This window comes from Pollicipes pollicipes, unplaced genomic scaffold, assembly GCF_011947565.3.
Source record: "Pollicipes pollicipes isolate AB1234 unplaced genomic scaffold, Ppol_2.1 Scaffold_4740;HRSCAF=5597_pilon_pilon_pilon, whole genome shotgun sequence".
Classification (NCBI taxonomy): domain Eukaryota; kingdom Metazoa; phylum Arthropoda; class Thecostraca; order Pollicipedomorpha; family Pollicipedidae; genus Pollicipes; species Pollicipes pollicipes.
This window is the reverse complement of record NW_023596545.1, coordinates 29290612-29302679: the sequence shown is the minus strand read 5'-3', so window position 1 is coordinate 29302679 and position 12068 is coordinate 29290612. Positions and strand designations below refer to the sequence as shown.

General features: G+C 52.3%; 1 pseudogene; it reads left to right on the top strand.

The window, feature by feature from the left end:
* The first annotated feature begins 3220 nt into the window (after nucleotides 1-3220).
* On the top strand, nucleotides 3221-9744 carry LOC119098173 (ABC transporter G family member 21-like; annotated as a pseudogene).
* Nucleotides 9745-12068: the final 2324 nt, after the last annotated feature.

Sequence of the window (12068 nt, the reverse complement as noted above, 5' to 3'; positions counted from 1 at the left end):
GGGCCGCTTCGGATTGGATTGGGGTTTATCAGAGCGCTGACTCACATCAGCCGCGTACGTGCTATCACGGTAGTTAACCGAAGGTAACCAGAGGAAGGCAAACAAAGGTGAAGGAAGACAAAGGGCAAGAAAACATGCAGCTAGCATCTGCCGCCTTTTACGCGTTTCATTTTATTTCATTTCATTTCATTACGTTTCATCCTGCATCCTCGCGACTACCCGTTTATCCGGGGCAAGCTGCGTGTGCCAGCCATGAGTGGGCTTAAGTACCCTCGGGAGGGGCCCCGTCCGAGCGCCAATCGGGTCTGGTCGGAGGGGCTCTACCGAATCAAACCAAGCCAAAACAACGCATCACGCAACAAAGCGTAATACAAGACGAAACGCTCGCGCCGCACACCGATGTGACGCAGCTGCGGCAATCCTGATAACGAGCCGTGTAGCGAGATCCAAAGCAAACGATCGCGAGAGCCTGTCATGACTTCGCGCACCACGGCCGTCGCTAGCGGTCAGGCGACACAGCGGCGTGTAATCTTTCAGACATCTCTAACTTATAATATAAGAGGCACTGCATGTAATTTGACTTAACACGCGCCCGGGTGGCCGGCTGGATACCCTTCGCTAGGGTGGGGGTCAATTTGACCCACTGGGATCTCAAGAACTAAGGGGGCTAGAAACACAAAATTGATAGCGTGTGTTGACCTGCATGTGAACTCACTTATGTAAAAGTTTGAGGTTCCTAGGTCATAACATTTGGGTCAAATAAGGTCAAACAAGGTCAAATTCCTGGTTGGTCTTTAAAGTGCCCCAGAACCTAGATAATTGTTCTTAACAAAAGTCCATACGCTTATTTAAGACTGGTAACCTTGTTTGACCTTTTGAAGGTCATCGTGACCAAAATTACACAAGACGGCTTTGAGATGCCCATTCGAATAAGCGACAAAGATTACGCTAGGCTGTATATTTCTAAAAAAGGCACGTTAACCTGGATAATCTTAGGCCAGAGACCTATTCTGAACTTAAACAAGTTTATGGAAGATGTAGAATGTGGTTCCTGTTATCAATAAGTTTGAAATGAGCACCAGAAACTACCCATGCGGCAAGGTCTAGAGTAATAAAACAGATTGGTTTTGACCTTGGTCTGACGTTTATACCTGACCCTAGGTTAATTCAATCTGCTCATTTAATTGTTGTGTTGCCTAAGAAAGTGTCTCAGAGATGTATAGCTTCATCCAACACACTGTTGTTGCATCAAATAGAACGATACGCCAGAAATTGACTTCGCTGAAACCATAGCCTAACTTTGACCTGCCATAGGTCAGCGACCTCACAAGGTACATCTAAATTTTTAATACGAAACAATCCGCTCTCCAATTATCTACAGCTACGCTAAGTTTGACGCAGCTACGCCACGCCTTTCGGAAATCATTTTAAAAAAAACCTTGGCGGTCAATTTGAGCCCCCAGCCGAGTGTGTGTTAAAATATAAGGAAGCCATTAGTGCAGGTGGGAAATTAAAGTGTTAAAGTGATCAAACGACATTTCTTTATGCTGATCCAGGCATTGTTCGACGTCTGTTACCGGCAGTTAAAGATGATTTTACCGATCTTTCTTGCTTTTGATCGTGATCCAAAGGTCTTGAATAGTTGAATCTGGTCCACCCATAGCAGACAATAAAGCGCGCTTCTGTGCTCTACACAGGGAGCAGCTATTTCGAAATAAACCTTTTGTAGAGCTTTTAATCCGTTCAAATGATACTACTGTAGTACATTTTATGTTTTTGTAACCACCACGCAAATTAGCACGACATAGAATGTGTAGCTGTATATGATTTATGGTCGGTCGGAGCGAGAAGATATCGTGACCATGGATAATTTTATCTGTCAGTGACGTTTATTGGCTATTTATTCATGTAGTTATAAATTTATCTCGCTTCATTCCTGTCATAAGCACTTAACCGTGACGGGTATGTCATCGAATGCTAAAAAAACACTAAGTTTTGGAAGAACAGAATCCAGGCCCAGGTTAAGTGCCCAACAGCCGAGAAGAAATCGAGAATGGTGTACGTTAGGTACATCCGTATTTGGGATCGACCCTATCAAAGAAATTCACCCCCACTCAAAATTCCTTAAAGAAAGACTCTGAGTGGAATGCTCTGTCTGTGTTCCATGCCCTTGAGCCCTGGCCTCCAGGCGAGCGGTGTGCGTGTATTGCTGTGTGCCGAGCAGTACGTGGCCCAGCTGCGGCTGCCTGAGCGACTGAGCCGGGTCGAGAGGGAGCGGCATGTCGACCACATCATCAGCAGTCTGGAGCTGGACCAGTGTCAGCACACCCGTGAGTACCGGCGCTGCCCCCTCCCCCTTTCATCCCCTCCCCCACGCGTGCCCCCACCGAGGGCGCATGGGATGCTGGGAGCACACTACCTCAGAGGACCGGGGAGGATGCAGGTGGCTTCCTCAGAGGACGGGGCGGGTGCAGATGGCCCCACTCAGAGGCCCAGGATGGTGCAAGTGACCTCCTCAAAGGACCGGGGCGGGTACCTGTGGCCTCCTCAGAGGTCTGAGGTGATCGCCCGGGCTTCTCAGAGGATCGGGTGGGTGCAGGTGGCCACCTCAGAGGACGGGGCGGGTACAGGTGGCCCGCTCAGAGGATCGGGTGGGTGCAAATGACCTCCTCAGAGGACAGGGGCGGGTACAAGTGGCCTCCTCAGAAGACCGGAGCGGGTGCAGGTGGTCAATTCAGAGTAAGCATCGGAACATATCGGACAGATGTACACTTATCTCTGCTGGAATGAAATCTAGTTGAAGAAAACCTTTAGCAGCGTACCTATGGTCTCATGGAATGATTGCATTGGTCTTGAAAACAGGTGACAAGCAGATGATTGCATTTACATGGCAAGAGTCGCGTAAGAGATTTGGATGGAAAAAGAGGGATTTTTTTGCATGTGCATTTGTCTTGTGTTTAGCAAATTGTGTGACGAATAAGGCCCTCATTATGAAAGCTTAATAAAGGTTAAGTATTAAATACATGCTGATGATCGCTATTCGTGATAACAAAAGAAACCTTCATATTTGTGTTGAAAAGGCTGTAACACACTTCACCCGCAACTTTCAGAAATAGGAGAGTACATGAAAGGCGGCCTATCCGGAGGCGAGAAGAAGAGAGCCAACATCGGCTGTGAACTGCTAACTAATCCATCTATCATGCTCCTCGATGTGAGTTCAATGATTAATGATGCGCCGAACTCAGAAACCGTAAGCACAACAACGATAACTCACGGCAAGATATTCACGTTACTGCGGACTGGCAGGCGAGGTCTTATATGTCGCAGCAGTGTACTGGAGGCAATGACGAGCAACTCACACACTGTCTGCGCCGGTGAGATCTTCCTTGACCCCTCCGAGCACGCGCTCCCGCCCTGACCTCTTCCTTCGAGTCATGAGCGCGTGCCAGTGACAGTCTCCTCAGCGGGACCACCCCGCTGCCTAATGCCGGCGCTCTCCTGATCGGCGGCACGACCCAACAGGAGCCGAGCACCGGCCTGGACTCGAGCGCCACCTACAGCCTGATCCGAAACCTCAAGGACTACGCCGTCAAGGAGCGCAAGACGATCGTGCTCACCGTCCACCAGCCTTCTTCGCAGGTGTTCCACACGTTCGACAAGCTGCTGCTCCTCTGCGACGGGCAGGTGGGCACTGTTGGTGGTAATACAAATGATGGTCAGCTGGCGTCAGCACCGAGCTCACTTCGCACAGCATACCAGTTTTACAACGCGGTTGTGAGGATATGTTCAGCACCCTGGTCTTACTCAGGAGAGCTCTGCACCGCATTAGCAGACGCCAGTGAATGACCAGGCGAACTGCTCGGCGTACCGGACGGACCTGGCCGGCCTTCAGCCGGAGGTCTGATGACGAGGTGTATGCCCCCGTGTCACGTGACGACGAACCCAGCGCCTCCGACTCGGACGTCACCAGCCTGCGACGCTCACTCGCTCACAGATGGCCTACTTCGGCGAGGCTGTCGACGTGGTGAACCACTTCGGCAGTCTTGGCCTGTTCATCCAGCGCCACTACAACCCCGCAGACTTTGTCAGTGAGTGCAGCGCCGCGGTGGCGCGCTCTGCTCGGTAGCCTGAGGCGCCGATAGTCACCGAACTCGTGCTCCCCAGATGGATGAGCCCTGCTGCTGCTGGCGATTGCTGTTTAAACGTGTGTGTCGACTTAATGCTGGGATTCGGAAAGAAAGGCTGCCTTTAAGGCATGGTGCGGCTCGAGAGAACCTCCTGTGATGTGCCCAGCTGCCCGGCAGGTGGCGAAATGTCACATTAGGCAGAGCCGGAGCGCGATTCAGCGCCAGGGCCATCGAGATAGACCCTGGACATTGTCTTCAGATGGTCTGTCTGCCTCCAGTTTAGGCTAACGGCCCGATTTGCTCATTGTGGATGTCCGCAGCTAGTCTGTCGGCTGAGGTGCTGTAACTGATGGTTTGCAAGTTTCAGATTGAAACCCCTTAGAGCTTGCATAACTATTACTCACTCCACTGAACATTTTAAGATATTAAAACATATTGCACTGCAAGTCCTGAAGGAAGGAGCCATTATTGATGCGTTTTATAACTGGGTACAGTTTACCACCACCGCGACTTGCAGCCAATGTTGGGTTGGTGTTTGGCTCGTCGTATGAGTCGCATAATTACCGTCTGACTGCCTAGCGTCTGGTGTGGATGTAACCTATGGCACAGCGAAACCTAGCTTCTGATCTGATGATCCCCAGTGGAACAGGTGAAGGCGTCATCACCCAGTCGACAGCTGGTGTTATCGGCGGCGGCGGCGACGGCGGCGGCAGAGACTCGTCTGCTCACCCGGCCAGAGACGCCCTACTCCAGCACGGACAGCCTGAGGTCCGGGGGGTCCGTGGACTCTGGTGAGCGGCCACCTCCTGACGCACTGCGGTCCTGGGGTCCTAGTGAGCGGCCACCTCCTGACACACTACAGTCCCGGGACTCTGGTGAGCGGCCACCTCCTGACACACCACGGTCCCGGGGCTCTAGTCAGCGGCCACCTCCTGACACACTGCAGTCCCGGGACTCTGGTGAGCGCCATCTCCTGACATACTGCGGCCCCGGTTTTGGTGAGCGGCCACCTCCTAACACACTGCGGTCCTGGGGCTCTAGTGAGCGACCATCTCCTGACACACTGCAGTCCCGGGACTCTGGTGAGCGGCCACCTCCTGACTCGCCGCGTTCGCGGGGTTCTGGTAAGCGGCGACCTCCTGACACTTCCTGTCGCTGCTGTGATGACGTCACACGGTGCACCGCCCGCACAGCGTGCCCATGAGGTTTGCACGTAGATTGCAACGTGTTTATATCAGCTGTCATAAATGGATTCATACGCCCGTTTCAGATAGCCTGTATACACTTGTGTATGGTTGCAGCGGCTCATGTTTGTGCATGAGTTTACCTCGATTCAAACATATCCGTTGAAGTCGTTCGCCACGCTCCACAAGACAAGTGTTTGTGTCGTTGGTCCGGTACCGTTGTGAGACGACGCGCTCCATCACGGACAGAGGGGAACGGGCGGAACATCTGCGGCTGTGAGCGAGTCCGTGCCGGTCTGCCGCACCGCCCCGTCGCCCAGGTCACGTGCCGCTTGTGACACGACGCTCTTCTACCGGGCAGAAGGGGAACGGGCGGACATCTGCGGCTGTGAACGGAGTCCGTGCCGATCAGGCAGCCCCGCCCACGACCCAAGTGACGTCCGGGGACGCTGCGGCCACGGCGGCGTCACGGCAGGCGGCGTCAGCCACCTGCATATCGTCATCGAGCCAAATGCTGGAGGCCTGAAGCCAGGTGATCAGTCTAGGCACTGATCCAGGTGTCTAGACAGGGCTTTCGACTCGTGCATACGGCAGCTGGGCACATTTGTACGCGGATATCGAAGTGGAGATACGAAATGGAGCATTTTTGCTAGGCAAATATCGGCCATAGATGGAGTGACATAGGCTCATTAGGGATGGGAGCCCTTATCAAGGTTGGACATATGACATTCATGGCATCATCTTTGATTCGGATGTCTATGTCACCGGGACTGTAAACGTGGTCAGAATCAGCAGCGTTGAAAATGCATACACCAAACATCGTAGCTTTACAAACATAGCGACCTGGCCAAAGACCGTAAATCAGCCACACACCTAGAGGACCAAACGTGACAAAGCTGGGAGCTTCCAACGATAACAAGGCCAGAAGACTAAGTCAAGTCGTGATACTTGCGATTTTGTTTGGTGAACCGAGCGAGGTCGTGACACAGAGCGTTTGGCAGGAGCAGGAAGCGACGTCGACAGCGGCACCTCCAGCTGGTCGAACGTCACCCAGAGTCAGCAAGGGGTGGATGAGCTCGACCCCGACCGCTGGCCGACCAGCTTCTGGACACAGCTGAAGGTAAGCGCGGTTTGGGGGTCATGTCATGTCTGGTGGATGGCCTGGCGGGCCCACAAGTGGATGGAACTGATATATGTATTGTGTGAGAGATACTTGCGTATATCGGAGCCATGTTTAAACACTCGTCGTTGAACAGGACTCAGCTTCACATGCATTTTCACCGGCGGCCTGCATTCCTCATTTAGAGGAACCTTTTCGCCAATGAAAGTCGCTTAAAGCATTTGAGTGCCTCACGTTCTCTGTTGACTAGAATCTCACATTTAACAAGGCCGTGCATTGAATTGGAATCACCCAGTAACTCTGGATGACTGAGATTCGGAGTCGGTAAAGTAGCGATAGAGTTTTGGTGACGGTACTCTGCCCACTTACGCTTCGCTGTTGCATGACGTTCTAGGTGTTGAACCGCCCTCACCTGACCTGAGATGACCCTGACCCGACCCTCGGCGTGAGTTGACCTGACTGATACCGTGAAATGGCCTGACTGATACCTTGACCTGATCTGACTGATACCGTGCCGTGGCTTGACTGATGCGGTGACTTATGTCAATCCTAACCGTTCCACTATAAAATATTTTTCCGTGCCCAGACATTCTCCGCCGTCCTGCCCTGCTGACGCCTGCCCTGTCCTGCCCTGACTGTCGCAGCCGCAGCCCCGACTGGTCTAACCTTGGTCTGACCTTGGGCTGACCTGACCTGCCGTGACTTGATGTGACCTGACACTGACTTGACGGTCCGGCAGGTGCTGACAGCGCGGACGTTTCACGAGGCGCGGCCACGCGTGCTGAGCCAGCTGAACCTGTTGCTGACGGTGGTGCTGGCGCTGCTGGCCGGCCTGGTCTGGCTGCGCACCGAACGCTCCGAACATGCTATCGCTGACTTCCAGGGCTGGATCTTCTTCTCCACCAACTACTGGATGCTCTTCTCACTGTTTGGTGCACTCTTTGCCTGTAAGTGGGCTTCGGTTCACGTATTACATAAATGCGTGATTGACATCTGTTTTTTCGACCAAGAGTTATTGCCATGGGTGCTATAAAACTCGACGACAACTGAGCACTGTAGACGGATGCGTGTTGATTCAGCATCCCCTTACTGAGGGCCTACTGAGGTATTTCATTACCGCGCCGCATCATTTTCATGCTACGTTTCAGATATCCAAAGTGTAAAGTAAGCAAACCAGACACTTCGGGCCGTTTCCACATTTTCTACGAAATGCTGCAGAGAACTTTCCACAAGCTCGTGCCGTTGATACTATTCAGTGGCAACATGACAGACCCACTGCTATATTGTTTGATGTCAAAAACGATGTTTGCATGCCGAATGAACTCACCATCCCGATTTAATCATAGACAACACATCGCTTCGCTTGCATACCAAGTTAGGCCATCATGTTGTCTTGTCATGACATGACTTGTCATGTCATCTTGACTATCATATTTCCCATGTTGCCCGAATGTGCCGTTGCCTGCCGGGCCCGTGCTGCCCTCCGCTGCGGTCGCCGCCTGGCTATCACTGCCGCCTGATAACGTGCCGTGGGCGCCAGTGCCCTCGCAGCAGAAAGTGGTGAACAAGGAGCGGGCGTCTGGGGCGTACCGGCTGTCGGCCTTTTACCTGGCACGGCTGGCTGGCGAGCTGCCGCTGCTGCTGGCGCCACCTGCCCTCTACTTCGTCATCTCCTACCCCCATGCTGGGGCGCCAGTTCGCCGCTCACGTTCGGTCTTCTCTTCTTCTGCTCCTGCTGCTCAACAGTGTGGTGGCAGAGGTGAGACCGCCGCCCTCGCTCCAAATGCTAGGTCGAGCAGCGACTGGTCTGAGCGCGTTATTGGTTACGGCGCGTGTGTTTCAGCGGGTGATCTGGATTCAGCGGGTGTTGGTGTATGCCCGGCGTTAGTTGGTGCAGTAGTTTGTCTGGATTATGCTGATACCAAACCGGACATATTAAACTAGGTCTATTAATACTGACGCCGACGTCTTATAACATTCCGAAGCTGCTTTCGGGCCAGCAGCCCCGTGTCAGCAGCTAGGGGCGTAATTTCATGAAATGAGTTTGTGGGAGGGGTGGGGGGGGGGAGGGGGGGAGGGGGGAGGGGGAAGGGGAGGGGGGGAGGGGGGGGGGGGGGGGGGGCTGAACACTGGGAAATGTAGTCTTCCCCAAAATATGCCAGCGAAGAGGTTTCTCCCTAGATTTAGCCTACTTTCTTGCCAAAGTTGGGGGCTGGAGGCCAAGTTGAGTGGGAAGGGGGAGGGCTGAATCCCCCAGCTCAATAGCAAACTACGACACGCCTGCAATCCTCTCGTTGGTTTTTTAGCTTAACGCAGTGTATTGGGTTTCACCTGGTGTGTACCGACATTGCGATGACCATGCGCAGCGAGGTAACAAGCAGCTGCACACCCCACGACGTCCCCCTCCCCCCAGACGGTTCCTGTCCCGGCTCAGACCCGCTCCCCCTCTCTCTCTGGTCCCGCAGAGCGTGGGTGTATTCGTTGGCGTAGCCTGCATGGACCTCCAGGTGGGCAACACGGTGGGCGCCATCTTCACGTGCGGTGCCCAGCTGTTCAGCGGCTTCCTTTCCACGCACATCCCCGGCTGGCTCGGCTGGATGCGCTACCTGTCTGTGGTCTTCTACGCCTACCAGAACATGCAGATCGTCGAGTTCGGCAGTGGCGCGCCGTTCAGGTACGTCGAGCGCCGTGCTAGCACTGCGCTTCTGTTGACGTGGTAAGCTTGCTTGAACTTGCTTACGCGGCAAAGGCCGACAAGGATCTTGTTCTGCTCAGTGCTCTGCTCAGTGCGAGTGCACTCAAGTTTGTGCGTGACATCAAAGCCCATCAAGACATTCAATGTCGTCTCGGTTTGTTCATGTTCTTGACCAGCCCGCGCCCTGGTTGGTCTGCATATCGACGGCAGCAGGTCCTCTCATACTGTGAGACAGACGGGCCTGCCCACATGTACTACGCATGTGCGTAATACTGTATGTACATCCATAGCCTCCACGTTCCTAGTCAACTTTTCTGTTCCCTAGATGCGCGTCGGAGAACTCTAAGTTCCAGGCCTGCGCGACAGGCGGCGCTACCTTCATCCCAGTGGAGGACCTGCTGGCGCATCGCGGCGGCCACTTGCCATTCTGGGCTAACCTGCTTGCGCTAGTCGCTTTAGGTTCTGTTCCGTGTGCTGGGATACGTGGGGCTGCGCTGCTTCCGTGTCCCGACACACTAGGGTCGACGGTGAGCATTGGCGCGCTCTGTCCGAGGGAGGGCGTCGATCTCACGGTCGGTCTTCCGCCGCCGCACCGCCCAGGTCGCTGGGGCGCCCTGACCGCCTCGAGCATGGCTGCAGTCACGGCCGCGACATGGGGCGATACGGCACGTCATCCCGCAGCATAGCCCGTGCCCCCCTGGCGGGTCAAGGACCTGGTCTCGGCGGGATAACGATGGGAGCGGGATTAGTGATGACGTAGACGTGACGACGTAGACGTGAAGATTGCGGTAGGCAAAAAGTCAGAGCACGCTGATTGTAGGGAGTGGTTCCCGACCCCGTTTCTTGCTTTGCACCCATTGCATGAGGCGCTTATGTTGTGTTAAGTCGTGGTTCCTGATAAGACTACGCTTCTGTATGCGACCAAGTGTTTGTATTCACCCTAACGCTGGTGTCCGAAGACTACTGGATATGTGCGTACAAGTACAGCCGTCTGTGTGCGAGAGCTTACGGCTTTAACGTTCCTGTTGTACTTACGATCGTGCAAGTTGGCCAGATGATTTGAAATCTACTGGAGAGGGGCATGGGCCCATTTGAATTTGCATCGATGATTTGTTAAGTGTCGCGTAGGCAATCAGATGCTATGTACCGAATGTCATCGACCGTCCGCAGTGTTACTCACTTTCAGAAAGATGTTCATGAACTCGTGCCTGCGCTTCCAAACATATGCCACAAATACATATTTGCACAACTGTATCTCGGTTTTTTATTCACCTTTTCTGGGGAGGTCGGGCTGATGGCAAAAAAGTGGGAAGCATATGTGATAGTGGAGATACGATACCAGCAGCCCCGCCCCATGGCGAGGCCGTTACGGTCTTGAACCAACCTCATCCATCGTCAACCGGCCTATCCATCACTCAAGCGCACAAAACATGTATCCAGATAAATTCGAAATATTATATTAGAACTAAATGGGAAATTATGTATTTTACGCCCCGGTTTGAGCAGTCTTTTTTTCTTAAAGAGTGGGATAGGCTCTGCGTCGTAGTAATACCGCTTCAATTATAATGCGATTAATCCTAACTTAACCTTATCTCCCGTCCCACCAACCAAGCACAAGTCGAGAGCATTGACACCAACGACAGATTACTTCTGCGGATCTGACTTTCAGACCTCGATGCGCCGACATTTAAACATCATTTAAGTTTTTTACATATATTTAGAGTCATATCCACTGCAAAGGTTCCTTAACTTTGTAGGGTCCAAGGTCATGCTAACCTAACGCTCTAAATGATGTTCGAAAACGAAGTTGGATGGATTGGGTCAAGTCAGGTGATGACAAGTAACTTCCGGTCATATGACATGACGTCTAAATATTTATGTCAAGCATGACAATTAATGCCACATGATAACGTGGTGCCAAGAACAACAGGCAAAATGACTTCGATCTATCATGCCCTGACGTCCATGGCTTTCAGTCAGCTGCACCTTTGAAGCCCTTCTAACACCAACTTATGTTGCAACGCAAGAGAAGTGCCGCAAACCACATCTGTATCCAAAGAACATGAGCAAGAAATATAGACGTTGACTGAGATAAAATTAATGTTCCCGATTACGCCATGAATTTTGGAAGTCAGAATGCTTGCAATACATGAAGCACACCAAAGCAATAGGTAAGGCGAACTTCATTATTTTTAACACATATCTCATAATGTAGGTATTGACTTCATGTGAGCGAAGACACAACACAAGCAAACAAATAACACATTTTAACCAGATGGCGGTGTTAACCTCCCGCAACTGTAAAACCACAGGTCCTGCGTTTGCTCTGTCACGCGCTGTTCCACTTTCTATGCTTACCTCTTAAAAAGGCAAAATAGAGACCAATGTCACTTATCGAAATTTTGCGCAGGGAGCCCAAGATATGGATGGACCAGTTTAGGGCCTCAAGCCCTTTAATACGCCCATTCATGATCCAAGATTTCTTTGGGGTCAAGGGGTTTCCAGTGGCCCTTACAAAATGGAAGGTGCCAGCCCCGAGGAACAAATGGAAGTTGAAAACGTGGGGCGGACCATTAGCTTTCAGTCTATGCTTGCCCTCAACGAGCTAAGACAGCAAAATCTGCTTTGCGACGCCATAATTCGGTTAGAAGATGGCAGCGCTTTCTCAATACATCGTGCCATCATGTCGGCATGTAGTCCGTATTTCAGGTAAGTCAACCCTAGCTGAACCTATGCCACATGAGATAAAACACGCTTAACACATTTCTGTAATCCTCCATCTAATCCATCCATTGCTACTAGTGAACATTTATTGCATTGCAGGAAAGCATCGTCAATCACCAAAACCGGCATGGCACATGTCAGTAGGCACCTCAGTATAGCCCAGCGATGCTGTTCGTACTGTCTGGTATCAGCAGCGGCATTATTCGATGATACTCCAT